The sequence below is a fragment of the Anabrus simplex genome, chromosome 1, assembly GCF_040414725.1.
Source record: "Anabrus simplex isolate iqAnaSimp1 chromosome 1, ASM4041472v1, whole genome shotgun sequence".
NCBI lineage: Eukaryota > Metazoa > Arthropoda > Insecta > Orthoptera > Tettigoniidae > Anabrus > Anabrus simplex.
This window is the reverse complement of record NC_090265.1, coordinates 382500149-382521361: the sequence shown is the minus strand read 5'-3', so window position 1 is coordinate 382521361 and position 21213 is coordinate 382500149. Positions and strand designations below refer to the sequence as shown.

The 21213-nt window shown below is 42.9% G+C and overlaps 1 protein-coding gene across 4 annotated transcripts in view; it reads right to left on the bottom strand.

The window, feature by feature from the left end:
* LOC136856813 (putative fatty acyl-CoA reductase CG5065) overlaps positions 1-21213 on the bottom strand; it is a 619576-nt gene that overhangs the window by 453537 nt on the left and 144826 nt on the right. The gene's annotated exons all lie outside the window — the stretch shown is intronic.

The window sequence follows — 21213 nt, the reverse complement described above, 5'->3', positions numbered from 1 at the left end:
CGACAAGAGGCTCACGTATTTGAGCGCCTTCAAATACCACCGGACTGAGCCAGATGCCAAGTTGGGGTCAGAAGGCCAGCGCCTCAACCGTCCGAACCACTCAGCCCGGCCCTAAACTTTCTGGTCCATAAAACAGTGCACAAAATCATAGTCATAAACCAATAATGAAATAACAGAACGGACGTGCATAGACTAAGAGAAGATGGTTACTCTGTTGCACTTCCTCTTACAACAATAATCATTGAGCTCGATAGCTGCAGTCACTTAAGAGCGGCCAGTATCCAGTAATCGAGAGATAGTGGGTGCGAGCCCCACTGTCGACAGCCCTGAAGATTGCTTTCCGTGGTTTCCCATTTTCATTCCAGGCAAATGCTGGGGCTGTATCTTAATGAAGGCCACGACCGCTTCCTTCCCATTCCTAGGCCTTTCCTATCCCATCGTCGCCATAAGACATACGTGTCGGTGCGACGTAAAGCAACTTGCAAAAAAAAAAAAAACATTGTTACTGGTTTTACCCGCCCGCTCGGTGACCATGGATCGTTAAGGTGTTAAGTGCCTATTGTCTGACACCGTAGTTGGCCGATTCGAGTCCCATAGGTGGACAAAATTTTCACCATCAGAATGTTGGCTGGCAGAGTAGAGGAGATGGCCGTGTACAATTTATAATCACTAGATTGCGTGCCAAAAGCCTCGGTTAAATTTCAAACCTCTATGCAGTGTTCATATGGAGCAAGAGCAATGACGCTGTTGATGGTGATTCGTCCGTCGGATGGGGGACGTTAACCCTTAAGCAGATCCGTTAGTGTTATTTGACAGGAGTAGGCTGTCCGACACCAGATTTCACCCTCTCTACTTCATCATCATCACACAACCAGATGCGCAGGTCGCCCATGAGATTCAAATAGAAAGACCTGCACCAGGCTGGCCGAACAGGTCCGCAGGAAATTCCGACACAAAAAGCCATACGATAAATAAATAAATAAATAAATAAATAAATAAATAAATAAATAAATAAATAAATAAATAAATAAATAAATAAATAAATAAATAAACCGGTTCTATCTACATTCCACTAAGTACTTTTACGGTTTTTGCGGGCACCAAGGTGCTATACTTCTGATATCAGAATGTACTGTTGGGTCCACAAGGGGCAGTTTTGATCCCCTTACTATAGACAATATACACCAGTGATCTGGAAGCAATATTTCCTTCATCTGTCACCATTCTTCAGTATGCTGCTGATGTCTGCCTCTTCGCTTCGACGAATACTATTGGAGACACCAAACTGCAACTCCGCGGAGCGGTTCCTATTATGGAAAACTGGCTAATAAGCAACAGACAGCAAGCAAGTCCACAGCAGTTGTTTACACATCAAGACTACAGCATCCAATCTTTGACATGATTTTAGGTCCTGAAATTTCTCAGTACAACCTCACGCCATATTTCTTAGGCTAATACGATAGCCGACTGACATGGTCCGTTCACATCCAACTAGAACGTGGTGAGGTGCTCATCTCAGTGTACTGTTCATACTATGTTGTATATAGATCCCGTATTAGATCTAAATTGCATTACGGTTGCATGTTTTATCATACTGGCTTGAGACGCTATATTAATAAATTAGACACATTACAATTCCGATGTATTCAGCTTTGTATAGGGGCTACGAATTCAACACCGACTAACGCTATTTTACTAGAGGCAGCTGAAATGTCGTTGAAAATACGGAGACATATACTATCAGATAGATTCATCCTGAAGCGAGCATCTCTGTCGGATTCTCTCACCATTTCAGAACTTCAACATCTGTTAAATATGATTATACTACAACGCCGACCACAGATATTAAAAGATTTTCCGCTCTGCAGAAGTTATGTCTTTCTCTCTAGCTTCCAATTATTCACGAGCAAGACGGTGAGGCCCACTATACATGATACTTCGTACCAGCATGCAGGGCATGCCGCAAATATTATAGTAATTTCTATCAACCAACTGGCCTAATGCACTGAGAATATATACAGATGGCTCAAGGGACAACACTACTTCCACTGTAGGAAGTGCTTTCTTCTGCCCTGAAACCCCAGTAGCAACGCACTGTTCACTGCCTTCGGATACATCAATATTTTCTGCAGAAGCCGTAGCAATTATTGCAGCTCTTGACCACACTGGAAATAGTAGAGTGTGTCATCTTAGGCGATTTTCTAAGTGTTCTTACTACGCTATCTACGCCTAGACTACGCCAATCTACCAATGTACATATATCATTATTCTGCAGAAAATGTACGCCTTAATGCAAGAGGATATAGCATTCATTTTATGTGGATACCTGCCCATCGTGGCATGATACACAATGAGGCATCATGACGGGTTCTCTCTACAGTACGTGTGTACAACTTTCCGATGTCACCTAACATTGAAATTCCTGCTTATAATACTTGGAAATCAGACTCGATAGCTAGCAAAGATATCATTACTCTGAAATTCAGGAACTCCCCCCCCCCCCAAAAAAAAAATCGTGGTTCTCAAAATGGAACTGGAATCGACGATACATCACGTCCATCATACGCTTGCGCTTTAATCATGGGAGCTTCAATAGTCATTTATATCACCTACATGTTGTTGATACCCCTTATTGTTCGTGCGACGGCTATCTCTGGCTACACCAGATCATTACTTCTTTGCCTGTCAACGTTACAATATACAGCAGCAAATCTTTCTCAAGACATTGATCGTTCTCAGACAGTCACTGCCAACGAAGATTAGAGTACTCCTGGCTACCAATGACTTTGGAATCTATACAGCACTAAAAATGTGTATGCAAGAGACTCAGCTGATTTTTTAACTCTTGAAGTGAATAACAGTCATTGCTTTCTACATATCGAGTATTGAAGCTGTTTCAACTTGAGTAAGTGTATTATTTTAAGTGTATTGTAACAGTGACTGAACTACATGCAATATTTACTAAATAACTTATTTCGCCTCTAGCTTGTTTCATTTCAGACTTTTGCAGATCAGCTCATTTCTTGAGGTAGAATGAAGAACTACTGGGAGGAAAAAATGAGCACAAACATCTAAAAAGTGATTGATCTGACGTACCCCAAAGATGGGTGATTAGAAGTTAAGAAGAAATAAAACCTAAGCCATGGTAACGGTTAAAGGGATCAACAGGACCTTCCAAGGTCAATATTTTAAAAACTAAAGGCTTCAGGCAGGTGAACACAACCTAGCAACGTCAAATCACAGTGTCTTGTTAAGGAACCTTACTCCGATTACGACTTGCTGCTATACTGCAACGATCAAAGTATCCTACCGTGTCCCAAATCTAGACCGACCGAGCTCGATAGCTGCAGTCGCTTAAGTGCGGCCAGTATCCAGTATTCGGGAGATAGTAGGTTCGAACCCCACTGTCGGCAGCCCTGAAAATGGTTTTCCGTGGTTTCCCATTTTCACACCAGGCAAATGCTGGGGCTGTACCTTAATTAAGGCCACGGCCGCTTCCTTCCCACTCCTAGCCCTTTCCTGTTCCATCGTCGCCGTAAGACGTATATGTGTCGGTGCGACGTAAAGCAACTAGCAAAAAAAAAAAAAAAAAAATCTAGACCGTTTCCACGTTTTATATATATGATGAGGAAAAGGTAAATGGATCAGAGCTTCCTTAAAATGGGAGGGCTGAAAATGTTCCTACAGAGAGCAGCTACAGCATATTGGGAACTGTAAGCAAACACAATTCATGTTAACTCATGACACAGCAAATGACCTTCACTTCACTGCTTATAAAAGGTAAAAATGTGTTTCAAGGAAGATACATTCACACTTCAAATTTTAAGTTTACATATAGATGACACTGACTAGTCAATAATCTTCTTTAAAGAAGCCATTTTCCTGTATGATGAACAGGCAGAATTCAACATCTGACGCTAACAAAAAGTTAATATTTGTAGAGTTATTATCACCATACGTGCAAGCAATATCTTCCTGCAAGTCCAAGCATCCGATGAACTGTTCACAGTATACCATGTACAGCTTTTCATAAAGTGTCACGATTCAAAACTAACTCCCTTTTCACTGTTTCCTTGGATTCAGTCTCCATTAGCTTTCTTTTAACAAGTGTTTCTCACGCGGCAACACACGGCCCCCTAAATGAATAAATATTATTGCTAAATGACAAACCAAAGAAATTTTACGATAATGTTGAGCTAAAAGTCTCATGGACAGCCAGCAAAAGGTACACTCGCTCTAAGATAGAATGACAGATTGTACTGTGTCAATTCCACGCAGGTCCATTTTTCTCACAAACAGCTGAACATACAGATATAATGTTCGTTGTGGGTATTCGCAGGGTTTGTATCTACACGGGAAGTGAATTATATTCTGATAATTAAAATCAAGTCTGACAAAATATTAAATACGAAGACTATACAATACCACGAGCTTATATTCTTTTTCGGCGACTACATAATCCAACCGCTGCTGGTCCCACGGTCTAAGGGTAGCGTGCCTGTCTCTCACCCGGGGTTCAATTCCCGGCCGGGTCAAGGATTTTTACCTGGACCTGAGGGTCGGTTCGAGGTCTACTCAGCGTACGTGATTACAATTGAGGAGCTTAAGTGATATGGCGATCCCGGTTAAGAAAACCAAGAATAACGGCCGTAAGGATTCGTCACACTAACCATGCGTCACCCCGCAATCTGCAAGGCTTTCGGCTGCGCAGCGGTCGTTTGGTAGGCTAAGGTCCTTCTGGTCTGTAGTGCCATAGGGTTGTTATTTACATTTAGTTATTTACCAAACTCACGGCTTTTGCTAAAGCCCAATCCAACCAGTACGTTTCCGAACAGTATAAGACAATACTTACTATCAGGAAATAATACGAGCATTTTCAAATTTTAATAATTATATCTGTATCTACGAAAAAAAAAAAAAATTAACAGGACTTCAGGAAGTTGTGTGCCCATCTTTGTATTTGCACTCTCAATAAAATTTGCCGGGCTAAGTGGCTCAGCCGGTTGAGGCGCTGGCCTTCTGACCCCAACTTGGCAGGTTCGATCCTGGCTCAGTCCGGTGGTATTTGAAGGTGCTCAAATATGTCAGCCTCGTGTCGGTCGATTTACTGACACGTTAAGGAACTCCTGCGGGACAAAATTCGGGCACCTCGGCGTCTCCGAAAACCGTAAAAGTAGCTGGTGGGACGTAAAGTAAATAACATTATTCTCTCTTTCCCTCCCTCTAAACCTATCGCTCACTGAAAGGACGTTTTCTGCACAAGGGTTTACAGGATAGGGCATATTCTTACATTTTTTGTATGTTTCCGGATATGTTGCAAATGACGTTTTGATACTGGAGCCTTTACGACTGGTAAATTTGTGATGTGCTTACCTTGTGCAACCTGGTGGGATTTATGTTGTTTTTAAATTGCTTTTACATCGCACCGACTCAGACAGGTCAGGTCGTACAGCGACGATGGGATAGGAATGGCTAGGATTAGGAAGGGAGAAACGGTGGCCTTAATTAAAGTACATCCCCAGTATTTGCCTGGTGCGAGCATGGGAAATCACGGAAAACCATCTTCAAGACTGCCGAACGCAAGCTAACAGCTACGCACGGGTACGGCGCAGCCAACTCGTTCGGCCTGCCTGCTGCCTGCCTGCCTGCCTGCCTGTCTGTTTGCCTGTACACTGGCGGAAAATTAAATTCCAGCACCAAGGAGTTGTGTTAGGTAAATAAAATTCGAGAGGCAAGTATGCAAACCTGAAAGATTACGCCTATTTAAATTTGCGCGCTAGACGACTAAAAGTGGTGCTAGTAGCGCCACTATGACCTTGCAAAGCAAGTTTGCATTAAATACGCGCTGTACAGTTCGTGACCGTTAGTCATCGTCCGGTGTTGATGTTGTGAGGTAGGTGAGAGTCAAAATTGCCTTTAAGGCGCGAAGAAGGCAGTAGCAGCAACTTACTGAGTTTGATCGAGGCCGTGTAATAAGAGCTACGGTAAGGTGGATGTTATTTCCAAGATATTGCAGGAAGACTTGGCAAGGATGAATCCACAGTGCATCGGTGTTGGCAACAATGGTCAGAGGAATGCACTGTCTCAAGAAGACTGGGGTGCGGCCGCACACGGGCCACTACGCCCATGGAAGACCGCCGTATTCGCCGCATGGCTGTGCTGCAACTGCAGCAACCATTACCGGTAGAGCTTCAGTTGGCACCAGAATGACATAGCGAACTGTAACAAATCGATTATTTGAGGGGCAACTCCGAGCCGGAGTCCTGCAGCGTTCATGCCACTAACACTGAATCACTGTCATCTGCGACTTCAATGATGTCGAGCTAGACTCATCGGAGGACGGAATGGACATCTGTTATGTTCTCAGATGGAAGCCGTTTCTGTCTTGGTGCCAGTTACGACCGCAGATTGGTAAGCGCTTTGGTAAATTAGGTGAACGCTTTGAACCAAGCTGTCTGCGGCGTCGACACACTGGACCTACACCAGGAGTTACGGCCTGTGGAGCTATTTCCTTTGACAGCAGGAGCATTCGCGTCGTTACCTAAAGAACCTTAAAAGCGGATTTGCACGTCAGACTGGTGAATGAATCGGTTGTACTGACATCCATTCACAGTAATCAAGGGGATGTTTTCCAACAGGATAACGCTCGTCCTCATACCGCTGCTGCCTCCCAACGTGCTCTGCAGAGTGTCGACCAGCTGCCTTGGCCTGCGAGATCACCAGACCTTTCGCCCATTGAGCACGCAGCAGGGAGCGATGGGTACTTCCTTGTCAGCTTGGCGAGCAGCAATCGGGACATGGGCAAGCAAGCAGAGGCTGCGCAGAGGGTTACGTGCCAGATGCGACCGTGCCGGATGCGACCAGGCCATTATCGTGCCAATAGCGACCGAGTTGATAAGCATCGTGCCGCATACGACCCATCAATCACTTACTACTGATCTGCATTAAGGGTTGTCACCAAGTGGCAGACTGCTTATAAGTAGCTTGGTCTTGGTCTTTTCTAAAATAAAGGTCTGCACCGTGGTTAGCAGGTTCGAGTGCCGTTGGTCGAGAGACAAGTATAATAATGTTGCTGGCTTTACGTCCCAGTAACTACTTTTATGGTTTAAGGAGACGCCGAGGTGCCGGAATTTAGTCCCGCAGGACTTATGTTACGTGCCAGTAAATCCACCGACACAAAGCTGACGTATTTGAGCACTTCAAATACCACCGGACTGAGCCAAGATCGAACCTGCCAAGTTGGAGTCGGAAGACCAGCATCTCAACCGTCTGAGCCGTCTGAGCCACTTAGCCTGGATGAAAAAAAAATCACCATCAGAATGTTGGCCGGCAGGGTAGGAAAGTTGGTGGTAGACAGTTTCTAATCACTAGATTGCGTGCCAAAAGCCTGGATTCAAATCCAAACCTTTTCTGAGTGTACAAATGGAGTGAGGGGATATGCTGCTGTTGATGGCGATTCGGCCGTCGGATGGCGACGTAAAGCATTGAGCAGACCCCTTAGTATTATTGGAGAGTAGGCTACGTGCCGAAACCGGGTTTCATCTCTCCCTACTTCATTATCATAATCCCACATCCAGACGCGCAGGCCGCCCACGGACATTAGATAGACAGGTAGATAGACCTGCACCAGGCAAGCCGAACACGTCCTCGGACACTCCTGGTACTGATAGGACACGATAAGTAAGTAGGCCTAAGTCGTAAATAATTTCAGGGAATTATGATCTTTTTTTTACTAGTGGCATTACGTCGCACCGACACAGACAGGTCTTAAGGCGACGATGAGATAGGAAAGGGCTAGAAATGGGAAGGAAGCGGCTCTGGTCTTAATTAAAGTACAGCCCCAACATTTGCCTGGTGTGACAATCTACAGTGACAGAATTTTTCGGACAGAATAATCTATACATGTAATACCCCTGTTATTAACGAAAGAACAGGTAATAAATTCGAAATTACTAAACTCTGAATTTAATGCACTTCGTAGGTAGTGTAATTATCCAACTGCGATTTGTAGATGAGTTTACAAAGTAATAATACCTTTTACTTATTTCATATACGAAAATTTGCTGGTCCATATTTTTCGAACAGATGTTTAGCTACTCGAGGCATGCTGTGCAGGCAAGTCCCAATCAGTGCCTTCCTCATGCACAAAGCAGACGTAACGATTCATGAGTGAAATGGGACGCAGAGGAAAGAACAGTACATTTGATCAACGGCAATTAGTAATATTCCATCATGAAAAAGGGAAAACATGCCGACAAATCGCAGATTTGCTGAACATGAAGAAAAGTACTGTTAATGATATTATCTGCCGATACAAATTTTAGGACAGAATTGAAAATTTGCCACAGACAGGTCACCGAGGGTCCTTACTAGGAGAGAAGAGAAGGCAGTAGTAAGAAAAGTGAAAATAAATCCATATCTTACTACAACCACTATTGCTACTGCAGTTGTGAGCGAGTTCTGAAAAGAAGATCAGAGCAAGTATAATCCCGAGGGTGTTATAAGTTATAGAGGTGATTATTACGGGCGAACTGCACGAAGGAAGCACTATATCAAAAAAATAAACAGGATCAAGCGACAACGATTTGCTAAGGAGCATCTTAGCAAATATATGAACTGGTGGAAGACTGTAATTTTCTGCGATGAATCGAAATTCAACTTTTCTGGCTCAAATGGGCGCATCATAGTTTGGAGACAGCCCAATAAAGAGTTTGAAGAAATAAATATGAAGGCAACGGTAAAACATGGAGGGGGACATCTTATGGTGTGGAGCTGTATGTCGGGTTAAGGAGTATGTGAGCGGAATTTTAGAGATGGAAACATGGACCACCGCCAGTATCTTCAGATTTTAAAAAACAACCTGAAGAAAAGTGCAGAAAATATGGGAGTTGGGGACTGTTTTAAATCTTATCAGGACAACGGTCCGAAACATACGGCCTATAATGTACGGCTATGGTTGTTGTACATTTGTCCTAAAGTTGTGAATCCTCTTCCACAAAGTCCTGACATTAACCCCATAGAGAATCTATGGGATATACTGGAAAACAACATTCGGAAACTTCCCATAACCCCCAAAGCTGATGTGAAGAGACGACTGCAAGAGGAGTGGGAAAAATGATCCCATTTTACAACAAGAAAACTCGTGGAGAGCATGCCGACTGACTGAAGTGCTTCACACACGAAGGGAAGAATCACGAAGTATTAATATTCCTACATGGACTCCACCTTTCATATTTTTCTTGTACTTGCGCATTTTTGTCCGAATATTTATGAACAGGCGATTCTGTATTGTAATTACATTCATAAGTTTCAAATTTTTGTTTATCATGAAATGAAGTGCACGTTTATTTTTGGCATCTGTATGTGTAACTGTTCATTCTGAAGCAAGCAAAATTAAACTATACATATTTGTTATTAATCTTTTCTTTTTTTTAATTTTAAAGGAACTCTGCCTGTCCGAAAAATTATGACGGACACTGTATGTTTTCGCAGCCAAAATGCAAGTCTTTGAAAGTAATACAACCTGATTAACACATTCCGTTCTAACACATTAGTTCACACCAAAGTTGTTAACAACAGTCAACACTCCCAGTGGAGAAAGCGGGAGTTCCCTTTAGACGAATTGGTATATGGGGACTTCTTTCCGAAGGGAAAATGTCACCAATTCTCTTGTGAGACGTGAAGAACGATCGTTACCACAAGCGTAGAATATAATACGTAGTTCTTTTCTTCGGTGGCGGAATACTGTAGTGCATATATGTAAATCTTGAGGACTCTTACAAGGATAAAGAAAGTTATAAGCGGACAATATATTCGTTCAGATCGCGTGCACTAACGCGTCCCGGAGCGGAAAGACGTGCTTTGTAAATTCACAGGACAGCACGCGACCGTTGAAGTCCTGATTATTATCGGGCATTCGCTTTCATCGATCGTGAACTAACATGTTTACGACTTAGGGCATACAACGACGACCTATGTTTCATAAGCATTCCAGATCTAGAATTAAGCAATTCTGCACTTTTACGTGGCTGTTGATATCGTGATCATGGCATGGGGGATCCAGTTTTATGCAAAACCCGAACAAGAGGAATGTGACTTTTATTTTAAAAATTCCACCCATACTGTCGGGATTCGAACTATGGCCACTTGAGAGAAAAGCCAGCGATGAGGGTCTGTGCTAACACGTCCTATAATCTGGAATTGATTCGAATCATAAGTAGGCATCGATACCAATCATGTGTTAAAATTTTGAATGATTTTATTCAACACAATACCTAGGATGGTGGTGGTGATTATTGTTTTAAGAGGAAGTACAACTAGGCAACCATCCTCTATATAACACTAATCAGAGAGAAAAAATTGAAGGGATCCGACACTTCAAAAAATGAAGGCATCGGCCAAAGGAAGATAAGGGCCACGAAAGGCGTGAAAATGAACGACTCCCTAGCCCTCGCAAACCTAATACCGTCGGGGTCGGAAAAGAATAAGAGTTGACCAAGAGAGGTCGGATAGGATAGGTGAAAGTGAGGAGCCTGGGACAAGTAAGTGGAAGCAATGCCAGGACTCAGCTGAGGGCCCCGTGGTCGCCAACCCACGCTCCAAAGTTCAGAGCCCCTCGGGCCAATACCTAGGAGAGCGGACACAAGAGGCTTGCAAAACACAACATTTAGATTTGAAGTCGTAAGAACCAGCTGGCAGACAAACGCGTATGGGCTGTCGGCGGGTACACAACGCAGCAGCATGTTGGTTCATGGAACAATCTCCACTGAAAAGCGCTAATAAAAGGCTTGGGTTTCAGAAGATCTGTAGGACGATGAATAAAAATAGGAAGACTGGAACAAGAATGCAGGAATAAGAAACTCCAGATAAAAAGAGTAGTGAAAGAAGAATAGGAGAAGAGCTGGGAACTGTTACCCAAAGGATTGAGGAGGATGGTAAAGGAAATCAGAAAATGCTATACGGGTTAATGGAAGGTGAAACATCAAATAAGAAATAAATTAATGCTATTGAAACTGAGGACGGAATCATTATCAGAGACATAGTAGGAATCAGAGAAGAGTTGAGTTATTTTGAAAAATTATTGAATGGGAAGTGTGATCAAGAACAAGTTACCAAAGTCATTAATGGTTTACAGAAGGGACAACCTCCAATTACTTGGAAAGAGGCAGAAAATGCTCTGAAGAAAATGAAAAGTGGAAAGTCAGCGGGAGCAGTTGAACTAACAGCAGACGTAATTAAGGCAGCTGGAATCCCTGGAAAACAGTGGCTATATCGAACAATGGGAGTTGTTATATGGAAAGAGGACAACTTGCCAGATGAGTGGAAAAAAGGAATTATAATACTATTGTTTAAAAAAGGGAGTAGAGGGAAGTGCACCAATTATAGAGGCATCACCCTTTTATCACACTGCCTTAAGACAATGGAGAAGATTGCACAACAGAGACTGAGAGGAATAATGGAAGATCAATTTGAAGAGGAACAACATGGATTTAGATGAAATATAAGTACCACAGAACTGATTTTTTCACTCAGGCAACTAATGGAAAAAATTTGGGAAATAGGGAAAGACTTGATAATACTGTTTTTGGATTTGGAAAAAGCATATGACAGGGTGGAGAGAGGAAAAATATGGGAATCTTTAGAAAAACATAACATCCCAGAAGCGCTAAATAAACAAGTTCAGATGTTGTAGGATATGATGGTTGTGCAAGTAGTGTGCAAGTAGGAGATGGAAGATCTCAGTGGTTTAAAACAAGAAGAGGTGTCCAACAAGGGAGTTATCTTTCCCTATTGCTTTTCATTTCACTCATGGATACTATCATAAAGGAACGCAAAGAAACAGACAAGGAAGATCTTATGGCATTTGTTATTGCTGATGATGTTGCCATTTGGGGAGAAACTGAGAGAAACACTCAGAGACGACAGGATCTTTGGAACATCAAGTTTAAAGAATAAATTATAACTTAACTGTGAGCAAGAGCAAAACAGTGGAAATGAAAGTTAGCAGGGCAAATACACCTCGAAACCTCACCCTCGAGGGATAGAAGACAGAATGTGTGAATACCTTTAAATATCTGGGGAGTACAATATCAAATGACGGAGGTGCCAAGAACGAAGTGTTCACCAGGGAACGAAAAGAATCAAACTTCTTCCATTTAGTACGGAACATAGTACGGGACAAGGGAGTGCCTTAGAGGGCTAAACAGACCCTGTTTACGACTTATCTCCTGTTCAACATGACTTATAGTTCGCAGAGTTGCGTTATACATAAAAGAGAAGTAAATCAACTGCAAGCTGTTGAAATTAAGTTCCTTAAATCAGCTGTACAGAAAACATTTTAAAATTATTTTTTTACAAGTTACTTTACGTCGCACCGACACAGATAGGTCTTATGGCGACTATAGGGCAGGAAAGGGCTAATAGTGGGAAGGAAGCAGCCGTGGCCTTAATTAAGGTACAGCCCCAGCATTTGCCTGGTGTGCAAATGGGAAATCACGGAAAACCATCTTCAGGGCTGGCGACAGTGGGGTTCGAACCCACTATCTCCCGAATAATGGATACTCGCTGCACTTAAGCGACTGCAACTATCTTTTTTTTTTTTTTTTTTTTTTTTTTTGCTAGTTGCTTTACGTCGCACCGACACAGATAGGTCTTATGGCGACGATGGGACAGGAAAGGGCTAGGAGGGGGAAGGAAGTGGCCGTGGCCTTAATTAAGGTACAGCCCCAGCATTTGCCTTGTGTGAAAATGGGAAACCACGGAAAACCATTTTCAGGGCTGCCGACAGTGGGGTTCGAACCTACTATCTCCCGAATACTGGATACTGGCCGCACTTAAGCGACTGCAGCTATCGAGCTCGGTACTGCAACTACAGAAAACAAGGAAGGACAGAATTAGGAATGATCAGATACGAAGATACCTGCAGGTCAACCTGGCCATGGAAGAAAGACAGTATTACAAGGCTGAAATGGCTACGACATGTCAAGCAGATGCAGGTGACTCCAACTCCAAGGAAGTTTTTAAAAAGATAGTTCCGGGACGAAGACCAAGTGCACGTCCTAGAAAAAGGTGATTAGATAATATAAGAGAAGATCTAGAAAAGAGAGGAAATATATGGGATGGCCTAGAGAGAAAAGAAGCACCGGGCGACTTGGCCGTGCGGCTAGGGCCGCGCAGCTGTGAGCTTGCATACGGGAGATAATGGGTTCGAACCCTAGTCGGCAGCCCTGAAAATGGTTTTCCGTGGTTTCCCATTTTCACATAAGACCAATGTTGGAGCTGTACCTTAATTAAGGCCACGGCCGCTTCCTACCCGCTCCTACCCATCGTCGCCATGAGACCCATTTGCGTCGGTGCAAATTGTAAAAAAATAAATAGCATACCAGGACCGTAATAAATGGAGGCACATCGTTCTTAAACATCCTTCCCGGCTCGCTGGAAGGAATTCATGATGATGATGTAGAACTACCTCAGCACTGAAAAATTTAATTAAAATTGGAAGAACGGGTTAGTGGCAAAATATCTCCCTTCCCCAGATCCAACCAATATCCAGATTGATACAGTACAGCATGCACCAGAAAGTTCGAAAGGATCTCACGTTCGAAATCAATTTCTCGATTTACTAAGTCGTGGTTGGGCACAACTCCACTGTAGCGTACAGTAATTAATAATAATAATAATAATAATAATAATAATAATAATAATAATAATAATAATAATAATAGGTAACGTCCGTTCAACAATCATTACTCCTAAGAGCCAACTTACCCCGAAAAGAAGTAATGTATCGGCACGGGTCTCTCATTCAGGCACTCTTAAATGTCACCGACTTTTTTTCCCATGGTATTTTTCCCAATTTGTTGGGAGTCGCATTTGAGGTGGATTTCGCCAAGTTTTAAGAACGGATGCCTTTCCTAACGCCAACCCTATGTGGAGGGATGCATTCACTAATGCGTGTTGCTGCGGTGATTTATAATGCGTTGTGTATAGATGAAGAGAGGAAGGAAAAATCATACGCAGTTAAAATCCCCGGCCCGATCGGAAATCGAACATGGGTCCTTCTGAACTGAAGGCGGAGCGCTGACAATTACGCCAAGGAACCGAGCAAATGGCATCAGACTTCAAAGATTAAATCCCGCAACCATGGAGATTGGAAACGATCGACTATTGCTTCGCTGCCGGTCTCGAAGTAGCATCTAGCATGCCACGAGCATTCTTCATAATTTAACTGCATGTATTTCAAAGTGATGAGGTTCTGAACACAGTAACACTAAAAGGTAGGATATATTGTGGTACAGAAGGTTTCCGCTGACTGGATGGTGGATACATATTTTAATTATGTTGTCACAGCTGAAGCTTCCCTGGTCTCGTGAAGTTCGTAATTGCAACAACACCTTCACGAGACACGCGTCCAGCGGTCACGGCTCGCTCAATACAATGCCTAGGAGAGGGGATACAAGAGGCTTGCGCACCACTGCATTTAGACCTGCAGTCTTAAGAATGAGCCACACGAGTATGGCCTGTCAGTGGTTACACAAGCCAGCAGCATTTACTTCATGCAACAACGCCCATTGTAAAGATCATAAAATGGAAAATGGAACTTCAGAAATTACCTGCGCGTACAGTTCAATTAGAACGACACGGTGCCACAGAAATAAACGATTTCTGATCGATCGGTCAACTGGCTAGCTAACCTACTGAATGCATGGTAAAAATGCTAGATCTAAAAATAAAGCACCAACGACTCTGTGAAAAATGAAACCGTCGGAGTAGGTTATGCAGAGTGGAGAAAATAGCTGAGCCCATAAAATGTAATCTAGACTAGGAGTGGAAAAAAGTAAAAAAATGATAAAGAAAGATGAAATGTACATGAATAGAGAAACAGAGGACAAGCCGAATTTGCAGGGTATTATTCACCTATCCAGGGAACTCAGAACGCTTAAAAAATCAGTATCTTAACCAGGAACCTTGTCTTACCGCGCAGGAGCGCGTTCGCCGAAGTCACGCACAAAAATATGCATAGCAAGTTATTCTACTCCTAAAGTAACAAGTAACTAAATTTCTGTCTCACGTTCTAAGAAACTGACACAGGGGTGATGCCATCGCTTTTAAGCCACGAGTAAATCAGTTCAAACATGCCGTGCGTTCTGTTTTACGTAGAAACAACGACAGACTTGCCGTCTTTCTGCTTTTCAATGTGTGCAAATAAACTACACTTCGTTTCACGTTTCCGACTAGCCATCTACTGTATTTTACCTCCGCTAGTCCCGCTATAGGATACGCCTGATCAAAAAACAGATTTAGGATCCATACTGATCACAGATTCCAGGGTCGAATTCCATTACCGAGAGCGGCCAGCCTAATAATTGTTTTACTCCGTACTTTACAACAAATCTTTCGACACAGGGAATTCGTCGTTCGTAGTTCTAGCATGGAGCGTGTCTTGCGATTAGTGAAGTCGAATATGCTTTTATTACCGAGCAAGTGGCTGTGCGGTTTGAGTCACGTAGTTATAAGCTAGCTTTCGAGAGACAGTGGGTTCGAACCCCAATGTCGGCAGCCCTGAAGATGGTTTTAAGTGGTCTCCCATTTTCACACCAGACAAATGCTGGGGTTGTACCTTACTGAAGGCCATGGTCACTTCCTTCCCACTCCTAGCACTTTCCTATCCCATCGTCGCCACAAGTCGTACCTATGTCGGTGCGACGTAAAACAGATTGTAAAGATATATATATATATAGGACTGATGTAACAAATTTAAACGGAGGCTTATACTGTGTATTTATTACTTGTGCTAGGATTCTCCTTTCATATTTCCTAACCGCTGGTTCATTCTCGTTGTCTTACGACCCCAGTGGTATTAAGATTGCGAGGCCGGAAACAAGAGTTCTCCTGCTCAACTCTCATTATATGAAAGATCGGAATTCTTCCATTTTCTTCTTTGATTGTTGTTCGGAGGAGATTATTATCTTGTTGAAACTCCCCTTGATACAATCGCCGTCGTATAAAACTGTAGCAAAATTAACATTACTGTATGGTTGTTGTTGTTGTTGTTGTTGTTGTTTAAGTCATCATCCATAGACTGGTTTGATGCACCACTCCATGTCATCCTATGTCCGGCTCCACGGCTAAATGGTTAGGGTGCTGGCCTTTGGTCAGGGGGGTCCCGGGTTCGATTCCCGGCAAGGTCGGGAATTTTAACCATCATTGGTTAATTTCACTGGCACTGGGGCTGGGTGTATGTGTTGTCTTCATCATCATTTCACGCTCACCACGACGCGCAGGTCGCCTACGGGAGTCAAATCAAAAGACCTGCATCTGGCGAGCCGAACATGTCCTCGGACACTCCCGGCACTAAAAGCCATACGCCATTTCATTTGTCATCCTATCCTGTGCTAACCTTTTCATTTCTACAAAACTACTGCATCCTACTTTTGCTCTAATCTGCTTGTCATATTCATACCGTGGCCTACCCCTACCGTTTTTAACAGCCTAAAATTCCCTCAAAAACCAACTGAACAAGTCCTAGGTGTCTTAAGATATGTCCCATCTTCTCGTCAAATTTTGCCAATTCGATCTCCTCTCACCGATTCGATTCAGTGCCTCTTCATTTACAGTTTCGTTCAAGTTTCTATTCATAACTGCTCATCTTGGGAATTTGCTTGTACAGTGGTTTACCGTTACGGAAAATTAAATTTATTGGTCACATTCTGGCATGAGGAGTGCCTTCGTAAGATCACTTAAGGAAGAACTGCCGGGAAAAGAGGAAGAGGACAACCTAGAGTGCCATATTTCAAGAACCTGCATCTGAGGATGAATTGCAAGACCTATATGCTGAGTTGAAAAGACTGGCTCAAGACAGACATCTATGGCTGCGGCGACAGGGCTTAGCCTGTAGAATACGACGATGATAATGATGACGATGATCTCTTCATTCGTGATTCGATATATACATCTCACCAACATTCTTCTGTAACACCACATTCCAAAAACCTCTATGCTCTTTCATTCTGACAAGGGACTATCGATCAATGTTAAGAAAACTAGAAACCGATTTATACACCATCCGAAAGAGCACACTGAAATATGTAAAACCTTCGAAAAGTACATTCTATTGTGCATATATCTACAAGTTACAGGGCGGTAAAGATGTGCGGGTGGAGATCGTCAGTGTCCAATCGGAGAGAAGTTCTTTTGAACTGCTAGCGCGATGCAAGGAGAAACAAGAGAGAGAGAGAGAGAGAGAGAGAGAGAGAGAGAGCTGTAAGTGCAGTGGACTTGGCACTGTGAGTTGTGTACTTGTCGTTCCGAAGTATGCTTCTACCTATAAAAATGAGCTCTCTTAATGTACTGAATGCGTTGTATAGTCACTTTTTAACCAAAGAAGATGAGACAATGTTTCAGTATTTCTAATCACTAGATTGCGTGCCAAAAGCCTGGATTAAATTCCAAACCTCTCAGCAGTGCTCATATGGAGTGAGGGCATATGACGCTGTTGATGGTGATTCGTCCGTCGGATGGGGACGTTCAGCCTTGAGCAGACCCCTTGGTGCTATTCGACAGGAGTAGGCTATGTGCCGGCACCGGGTTTCACCCTCTCCCTACTATCATATATCACGTCATTCATTTCATCTCTCATTAACTCCTCTGATGAGGTTGACGTCAGGAAGGGCATCCGGTCATAAAAAACCGCCACGACAAATTCATCTCACCTCAGACCCGACCCCGTAGGAAAAACGGGACAAGGGTTGGACAAACAAACATTAGAGTCTGATAAAGCATATACACGCAGGCTTTAGATATTAATGACAGATATGAGATATTATTGAATACGAATCAGTATCTGAAACAGTGTTAGTGCCCGACGAATACGAATCTCCATCAGAAGAATCTACTTCACCTTTATCAAAACAGGAATCAACATCAGAAGGTCCACGGAGCCCGGAAAAACAGAGTAGAATGGTCACTGGAAGAAAAAAAGAACACTTGGTTGAGTGCAAAGAAGCGGAAGCCAAAGCAAACATTTCCTCACTTATCATGAAACTCCATGAAAAACAAATATCCTCGATTGAAGCACGAGACGCAGTTGCACCGTTTTAAGGAAGATATTGAAAAAGCGGATTATATTGGCAAGTCATCTTCTAGTCACAGACAAATATGAGCAGTTGTACGAGTTAGCGTTTACGAAATTTATCGAAGCTCGCGATAACAACTTGATAGTACACGATATCAACTTACAAAAATGGGCCCGCTAAGAAACCAAATCACTTGATTTACCTTTGTCAGCAAGTGCAACGTGGTTATGGAATTTCAACTAACATTTTCACATAGGATCACGAATAAATACCCAATTTGTCACATTCCGGGAGAACACTTGATCGCCGGGTTACGAAGATAGTATGTGGTGTTACACAATCACAAAGCGCACAGACATTCATTCACAATGATGCGAATGAACTGTACCATGTATGGGACGTTTCCTTCCCTGTTTATCGTGCTGCAGGAATCAAAGCCACCAAGTCTAACTGTCCAGCAGGGTATGTTTAAAGTCCCTCATTTAGTTCTGCAGGGATCGAAATTTGGAAACATGACAATTAACCGTATATTTCTGGAGTTGACATTTTTACCTCACACTGGTCCATCCAACACTAGTCGGATTCCTCGGCGCAGTGCAAATCATTCCAGCAGAAACAACTTCTGAATTACAACCGTCAGACATGCATTTCTTTAAATACTGTAGCACAAGACTATTGTATTCGGAAAGGAACTGGTACTCGCGAATTCCTTATGGAGGACAATAAAACTGTGATCAGCTTTCTTTACTCAAATGTTGCTGGTGCAAGAAGCTATTGTGTTTCGAACATTCTTTTTTCTTAGTTTCCATTATCATTCACAGGAGATTGAGTATGCTGAAGGAAATTAAACATAACTGCCAACGTTTAATCAGAACAAAATCAATACAGTTTTTAAATGTTTATCTTGAATATTTTTATCCCTAGTGAAATTACAACACAACCGCAAGTTAGTACTTAATTTTGTCTTTAATTACATGTTTTGTGATTACTGCATTATGATTTAAAAGAAATGAATACGTACTTTAACAAGCGTACAATTTTCACAAGGTTCACTGAACTCATAGTGCTCTCACTTTTGCCCGCTTCCTATAACATCACACCAACAGTTCAAAAGAACTTCACTCCGATTGGACACTGAAGATCCCAACCCGCACATCCCTACAATTCGTAGATACATGCACAATAGGATGTAAAATTTCATGTTTTACATATTTCAGTGTGCTCTTTCAGATAGTATATGAATCAGTTTCAAGTTTTCTTAACATTGATTGAAGGTACCTTGTAAGCTAGTTATGGTCCATGTTTCACTTCTATGCAACACCACACTCCAGACGAAAATCTTCAAAAACACCTTTCTAATATCAACGTTCGAAGTGAGCAAATATTTTTTTCTTAAGAAAGGCCTTCCTTGCTTTGCTAGAATGCATTTTATGCCATCCTTTCTTCTGTTATCGTTAGTTATTTTACTACCCAGGTAACAATATCCATCCACTTCCTTTAAGACTTCATTTCTTAAACTTTCTCCTATCACTTGACTTCGTTCGACTGCAGTCTAATAACTTTGGTTTTGGGTCTATTTATTTTCATCTTGTACTTGTGAACATTAAAAAACATATAAATTGATCTTAGATGGAGCTTTCAAATTATGTTACAAAAGGAAGGGATAGGGGGTGAGTGAAAGTTCTAAAGATTGTTATAATTTGACGTTCATGTTACAGAGGAAGGGTTGGTTGACCAATGTTAAAACAGTACACCAGCTAGGTTTTGGAACATGGATGGTTGTGAATGTACAGTACAAAGATAGATTTGGAAGTTAACCTTGATGAAATGATATGTGGAACTTATGTACAGCACTACACAAAACTTTCAACAACTAATAATGCGAGTCACCTCAAGTCCCAAGCGGTCCCTTTGATGTTAACCAGGCTGGTGGTCAATGAAAAGGCTTCCGGAGCGATAAATAGTTCCAAACTGTGCTGCTTGTTTTTGAAGTCAGGAGCTTTCCTTAGTGTCGTTAGATCCTCTGGTGAACTGACTTGACCAACTACAAATTTTACCCTATAAAATTGTGGAAAATATTGCATAAGCTGTATGTTAACCGTGTTCGTTACCAACTCTTATTTCTTTTTCTTTTTTTTTTTTTTTTTGCTAGGGGCTTTACGTCGCACCGACACAGATAGGTCTTATGGCGACGATAGGATAGGAAAGACCTAGGAGTTGGAAGGAAGCGGCCGTGGCCTTAATGAAGGTACAGCCCCAGCATTTACCTGGTGTAAAAATGGGAAACCACGGAAAACCATCTTCAGGGCTGCCGATAGTGGGATTCGAACCTACTATCTCCCGGATGCAAGCTCACAGCCGCGCGCCTCTACGCGCATGGCCAACTCGCCCGGTACTCTTATTTCTCACACGCAGATGGGCATGAAAGGTTGTTCTCACTGGTATTTGTAGCAAAATACACTTGGTGGCCAAAAGTCAAAGGAAGACACTGAATGTAATGTTAATGACCAGTTGCTCCTCCGCGAGCCCTCAAAACGGCAGCAATACGGCGAGGCAACGACTCTACAAGGTGTCGAAATCGTTCTGGAGGGATCTGGACCAACGCATCTTGCAATGCTACCCACAATTGGTCTTGTGCAGTTGGTGCGGGATTCATGGAGCGTACACCAGCACCAACAGCAACCCATAAATTCTCGACTGGATTAAGATCGGGAAATCTGGAGAGCCAGTCCATGGTCGTAACTTCACTGGAGTGCTCCTCCAACAACATGCGTACCACCACAGCGGTGACATGGCGCACTGCACTGTTGAAGCATGGCATCTCCATCGGGGTACTCTAGGGCCAGAAAGGGATGCAGATGGTCTGAAAGATGTCCACACAACGTGCACCTATCAAGGCTCCCTGCAGCCGGACAGTGGGGCCTAATTGCGACCATGACAACGCCGCCCATAGCAGAACTGAGCCACCTCGAGCCTGGACACAACCTTGTTGACATGCATGATCTATAGCTTCATGGAGCATACGCCACACTCTTACGCGTTCATCAGCTCGATACAACTTGAACCGGGATTCATCGGACCATATCACACGCTGCCACTGCTCCATGGTCCATTGCTGGTGTTCGCAGGCCCATGCACG